The sequence below is a fragment of the Herpailurus yagouaroundi genome, unplaced genomic scaffold (assembly GCF_014898765.1).
Source record: "Herpailurus yagouaroundi ecotype Mexico unplaced genomic scaffold, PumYag 187, whole genome shotgun sequence".
In the NCBI taxonomy this organism is placed as follows: Eukaryota; Metazoa; Chordata; class Mammalia; order Carnivora; family Felidae; genus Herpailurus; species Herpailurus yagouaroundi.
The window spans coordinates 1,688,147-1,694,794 of record NW_024412418.1 but is presented as its reverse complement, the minus strand read 5'-3'; the positions used below and the strand labels follow the sequence as shown (position 1 = coordinate 1,694,794).

The 6,648-nt window shown below is 42.9% G+C and overlaps 1 protein-coding gene across 1 annotated transcript in view; it reads left to right on the top strand.

The window, feature by feature from the left end:
• The first annotated feature begins 4,824 nt into the window (after positions 1 to 4,824).
• LOC121043364 (high affinity immunoglobulin epsilon receptor subunit beta) overlaps positions 4,825 to 6,648 on the top strand; it is a 9,749-nt gene continuing 7,925 nt past the window's right edge. The window contains exon 1 of the mRNA XM_040495033.1: positions 4,825 to 4,840. The gene's annotated coding sequence lies outside the window, so the exon portion shown is untranslated. The remainder of the gene's footprint in view (positions 4,841 to 6,648) is intronic.

Here is a 6,648-nt window from a genome sequence, read left to right as displayed (position 1 = left end):
AATTTCTTTCATTAATGTCTTATAGTTTTCAGTTATTCTCCTTAATTGTATGATTTTTCCTTTCAAGATCTTGCTCATTTTTCACTATATGTGCATCTACAAGTGGGGGAAATTTCCTTTCCTTTTTAAAGATCAGTATAGATCCTTAGTCTCTCTCTCTCTCCCTCTCTCTCTGCCCCTCCCTGACTTGCTCACTCTCAAAGTAAATAAATAAATTTTTAAAAACCTTAAGAGATAAAATTATAAGTTGTAGGGTCATTTTGTCCCTATTTCCATTGAACAATAATTCATGAAGTCAAACATTTAAAATAAAGCCACAACCCAAGAAAGGGTTAGATAAATTGTCACAATTTGATACTGATTAAAAATGAACCGGAGTAGTCCATAAAAGTGTTTGCCTCTAGATGAATTGTCTCACCATATCTGATGTAGATGTTGCTTAGCTGAGACTCAGGACTTAATGATGTGGCTTGAAGTGTTGGGATTCGGCGTTGATGGCCAAGAAAGAATTCTTGAGACGTCTTTGGTGCAAAAAGGTGTTTGTATTAAAGCATGGGGACAAGACCTTGGGCAGGAAGAGCTGTACTGGGTTTGTGACGGGTGACTGATTATATACATTCAGGCTGGGAAGGGGTTAGGGACAGCCTAAGTCTCTAAGGAATTTTGGAAACAAGGTTTCCAGGACCTTGAGGGGGCTAGCTATTGTTAGGAAAAGATAATTTATTACTGTTTAGTAAAAACTCAGTCATGAGACACTTCAGATGTTTATCAGGGGACCATAAGCTTGGAGTATGATTGCCAAAATATGTCTTGGGAGGGGGTAGAGATAAAGAAGTTTTCAAAGGCATTTTTATATGTTAAAGTAGACTTGGGATCCTGGGGGGTCAGGATAATGTTAAGCTGAGATTCCCTTTTGCCCTTAGCAAAGTGTTATCATTAAGACAGCTGAGCTCCCGGACAAAGGTCACCCTGCCTCTCTTAAGGACTTGTCAATGGCTGTAAGTTGTGAGGAAAATTAATTTTTTCCTTCTGCCTTGGTTTTCCACATCATTAAGATTTTTGAGTTGATGCTGGAATGAGTTAAGCCATTGGGCTGGAATGAGTGTATTCTACATGTGAGAAGGACATGAAAATAGAGACAAATTCTGGATGTCTGCCATCTCCCTAATAAGTGGCCCACAAAGATGAAAGAAACAGACTTTTTAAATGAGGAAGTTATCAAAAAAGAATACATGGATAATTTTTTTTTTATAACAAAGTACACGGGTGGGTCTCCAGTTCAAAAATGGCCCCTGACTATCCAGTAAAATTAATGTGTAAGATTTACATTAAATCCAAACATCATGTATTTTCACCTCTATGGGTGAAGAGATATTATACAAATCTCTAGAGAGAAAATACATGGCACATACAAATATTTGTAATTAAAAGTTACATTGGAATTGCTAAAATGAACTATAGATGAAGAAAATAGAGTGAATGATTCTGAGCAAAAGAATATTTTCCCGTTCAAACTCTATGCCTCTTTAGAATTCAATCAAGTACAAGGGTGTAAAACAGGAAATGTTCAGGCTAGCAAAATCCCAAAAACCCTATCTCCCAGGTACCCTTTCCCAGCTTGTAACTGGAGAGTGTGTTCTACCCTGACCATGAGTAAATTGAAAACGGAGCTAGGGAGCCCTGCAGGGGGCGCTCTCGCACACATACCACTCCCCTCCCACCTCCCACCCCCACCCCCACCCCAGCCTGCCTTACCAGCAGGAGGAAGATAAGAATTATTTTAGCAAGAGAGGATATTTTCACAAAGGATTTTATCTTCTGGGGCGCCTGGATGGCTCAGTCGGTCAAGTATCCTACTTCGGCTCAGGTCACGATCTCACAGTTCGTGGGTTTGAGCCCCGCGTCAGGCTCTGTGCTGACAGCTCAGAGCCTGGAGCCTGCTTCGGATTCTGTGTCTCCCTCTCTCTCTGCCCCTCCCCCACTCGCACTCTGTCTCTCTCTCTCTCTCTCTCTCAAAAATAAACATTAAAAAATATATATATTTTCTGCTTTTAAGAAAAAGAAGAAAGATTTCTCCTTGTCCATGCAACGACGCACTCACCTCCACCTGCAGCCAGTGAAAAGCCACCACAACCTCAAATCCTTGTTTTTCACCAATGAACTCTTGTACAGAATAATCCTCCTTATTTTCCTTCTGAAATCTAATAAAAGCTGAGCTTCCCTTGTCTTTTTGGACTCGCCTGCAGGTTGCCATACTTTGCTTGTCTCAAATTGCAAATTCCTTTGCTATTCCTGAGCAAACTCATTTTGCTGTTAAAACAACTGGCTGTTGTTTTGTCTTTGTTTTCGGTGTTTTTGTTCTTTAAGGTTAACACTACCAACCTGCAATGGTACACTAAGCAAGAGAAACACACGGGATCAAGGAAATAGGGAACCCAGTGTCAGACAGGGCAGTGGAAAGTACTACGATGACTGCAGTGTGACATGCTTAGAGGTAACCGGTCCAGACTGGAACAAGGGTAGACAGGTGATCCAGGAAATAATCTGTGCTACCTTATTCTCCAGGGTTAGCAATGGGAAAAAGAGGATTGACAGGCAATTTATACCACACTTGGAAGGTACTGGGAGATAAAATTACGTTTGCTGGGCACCTGGGTGGCTCCATCAGGTAAGCATCCGACTCTTGATTTTGGCTCAGGTCATGATCTCCCGGTTCATGAGCTTGAACCCCAGGTGGGGGTCTGCACTGACAGCACGGAAACTGCTTTGGGATTCTCTCTCTCTCCCTCTCTCTCTGCCCCTCCTGTCCTCAAAATAAACAAACATTAAAAAAATTACATTTTCACCAATAAGCCGATAAAGAATAGGAAATTGTGAAAAGTTTGGAATAATACTGAAAACAGTAAAAAATGAATATGAGCAAATATCCCAATATAGTTATTTTAGGAGGGCAGCAGGAAAGGCAGAGGATTCAGGAAATCTCACAAGCTCATCATCCATACGAGGAATACGAGTTGATGTCTGTCCCTTGCCCATGATTCTAGGTGTCTCGTATTCTCTCCACTAAGCAGATGTTTTTGGTCACAAGAGAACAAATATATTACATGCGTATGATTTTCCCTGTGAAAGTGCCATTTGGGGAGCTGGAAAGAGTGTGAGCAGATAAAGAATGAACATGTGCAGGACCTTGGCAGTTCAGTGGCCCAGACTGGCAGATAAGCTCCAATTTCAAAGAAGGGTTCAAGGAGATTTTAAGCACCTGAGGCAGTCTGTGTCAATCTTTCTCTTCCCATTTCTGGAGTCATGTAAATGAAGAGACAAAGGTTTTCTTTTTTTTTTAGAGCCACCTGGCCTGCTTTTCTTATTTAAAAAGAACAATATTTTCTTATTTCCTTCCTTCCTTTCCTTCCCAGTTTCCCAGGGAATCCTGGAGTTTGGTGTCAGTTTGGGCCTCTCTGGGCCTCTCACCCTTATTTATTTATTTATTTATTTATTTATTTATTTATTAAAAAAAAATTTTTTTAATGTTTATTTTTGAGAGAGAGAGAGAGAGAGAGACCAAGCGTGAGTGGGGGAGGGGCAGAGAGAGAGGGAGACACAGAATCCGAAGCAGGCTCCAGGCTCTGAGCTGTCAGTGCAGAACCCCATGTGGGGCTTGAACCCACGAACCATGAGATCATGACCTGACCTGAAGCTGGACGCTTAACCGACTGAGCCACCCAGGCATCCCTCTGTTGTATTTATTGAACCCATACTCTGGGTTGTAGAAACCAGAGGGTGGGTAGGGGGAGACAGAGAGAATAAGGCTGTAATAATTCCTTTGGGAGTATCAGAAAATACCCGCTAAGAGATAGCAACTTTCCATTTGTAACATGCAAACTGGTGCCTACTTATCTCAAGGAAACTGAGCATTCAGTTTGAGAAAACAGTTGTTCAGATGGGATCTGAAAGCAAATTTCTTCTGAGTTTGGAAAGACAAATCCAGTGTGTAGTGTGTACCTGGAGAAGAAGCTTCGCTCGTGGAAGAGATGTTGCATGGATGGAAAGTGCCTGCAAATACACTGCCTGGAGGAGGAAATGCACGGCCTGCGGGAAACCTTTAACTATGATCTCTTCCTTTCAGGCAGAGGCATGATTAAAACTCATCTGGACGATTTTGCCTCCACCAAAACAGGAAAGTCATGTTGGCCTAGGTTTCAGTGTTCACGATTGTGAAAGACAACAGTGCGTGCTGAAAGGACCCACATGTGGGTCCAGGAGAGGGTAGGCCTCTCAGGAGCGGTGGGAAGAGGGGGCTGGTGAAACCCACGTGTGAAACAGTCTGGAAGCCCTAAGATATGTCTTCCGTTTCTGATCTGCATTATGCTATTGAAAATTCTTGCAAACGAGTATCCTGTCCGAACACCAAAGACCATCCTCCATTTATTTCCCGTCTAAATCTCAAGCCTAGTCTCTAATTTTTTGCTGCATGCATCATGCACTATTCCGGGCTCCCAGGAAACACCATCAACAGGCATTTCTTCAGGCAATTTGCCAGCAGATGTGGTCTCATTTCACTGAGGGAGAGGCAAGCAATTTTAAATCCTGGCTCAAATGATACTTGGCTCAGGGAATCTCTTCCTTGAACGCTGCGTAGCCCTTATCAGGTAGAGTTGTTACAATCTCCTGTGTTTCCAGCGGCATCTGACATATTGGAGACCTGATCTCATTTATCTACGTCCTACTCTGCTAGCTTGTGAGGGTGAGTGGGGCCAGTGCTGGGACCATGGTATCCACCCCTGCATGCTTGGTGACAGACCAGTGCCTGACCCAGAGCCTGATGTCCTTTTTGGATAAATATGTAAGTAAACGAGTGTTCTTTCTTCTCTTTCTTTCTTTCTTTCTTTCTCTTTCTTTCCATTTGCAAAACATTTATTATTTTATTTTAATTTATTTTATTTTATTTTATTTTATTTTATTTTATTTTATTTTATTATGAATATAATTTATTGTCAAATTGGCTTACATACAACACCCAGTGCTCATCCCAACAGGTGCCCTCCTCAATGCCCATCACTCACTTTCTCTTCTCTTCCCCCATCCCCCCTCAGTTTGCTCTCTGTATTTAAGAGTCTCTTGTGGTTTGCCTCCCTCCCTCTCTGCTTGTAACTGTTGTTTTCCCCTTCCCTTCCCCCATGGTCTTCTGTTGAGTTTCTCAAGATCCACATATGAGTGAAAACATGGCATCTGTCCTTCTCCGAGTGACTTATTTCGCTCAGCATAATACCTTCCAGTTCCATCCATGTTGCTGCAAATGGCAGGATTTCATTCTTTCTCATTGCCAAGTAGTATTCCATTGTATATATAAACCACATCTTCTTTATCCATTCTTCAGTTGATGGACATTTAGGCTCTTTCCATAATTTGGCTATTGTTGAGAGTGCTGCTATAAACATTGGGGTACATGTAAGGAGTGTTATTTCTTAATTCCAATAAGACATTGGTTAGGTCCACAAGTTGCCAGAGGCACAGTGGGAAGATGGCACATGGGTTAGTAAATTTCTGTCATGAAAGGTATGCTTATATATCATGTAATGTCCTCTGTTCACACACATATCTCAGTTTCCTGGAGAATGAGGGGGAATTTTATCACATCTCAGAGACACATTGCAGGTGACTAGAGGTGCAATTTGTAGTATCTCATAGTTTAAGGAAGAGCCACTCTGGGTTATGTCTGTAGTTAAACTCAAATAAAACAATCCCAGATCTGTGAATCTTAACCTGTGTATTCATTTTTCTAGCTAGTTATGCTATTAAAATGAGCACCTTCATTAAGCTGGGACCCTAATTTAGATACCTTGCTCGGTCCGATGCTGCTTCGATCGGCCTATAAGATTTATTACCAAGTTCACGCCCCTTATTTCTCCATGGCCGCATCCTCACCATCACAGAAATCAAAGCAGCAGAGTCAGTGTAACATTTAGCAGCTCGTGGAGTCTTTCGTGTGAACACTTAGCTGCCACACTCTATCAGGAAAGGCCCACGGCATTCTTCCTGTCCGGTCTTGGAGCCTATCTGCTGCAGACTCATACATATCGTGTCCAAAAGTCAGGAAGAGAGAGAAAGACAATAAATATTGAAGTCAGAGACCAATTCAGAGATCCAGAGGCTAAGACACACTTGCAGACAGTGTTTCAGCCTTTGATTGTGCGTGAAGGGCAAGTACACTTTAAACAGGGAAGACGGGATGCCTGGGTGGCTCAGTGGGTTATGCGCCTGACTTTGGCTCAGGTCGCGATCTCACAGCTTGTGGGTTCAAGCCCCGCGTCGGGCTCTGTGCTGACAGCTCAGAGCCTGGGGGCTGCTTCGGATTCTGTGTCTCCTCTCTCTGCCCCTCCCCTCTCTGTCTCTCTCTCTCTCTCTCTCAGAAGTAAACATTTAAAAAATTAAAAAAAATAAACAGGGAACACAGGCTTCTCAAGGGTACCTTTGGAAAACTTCTGGCACAGAAACGGCCAAGTAGAGAAAGCCCCAGAAGGGGCACCTGGGTGGCGCAGTCAGTTAAGCGTCCGACTTCAGCCAGGTCATGATCTCGCGGTCCGGGAGTTCGAGCCCCGCATCAGGCTCTGGGCTGATGGCTCGGAGCCTGGAGCCTGTTTCCGATTCTGT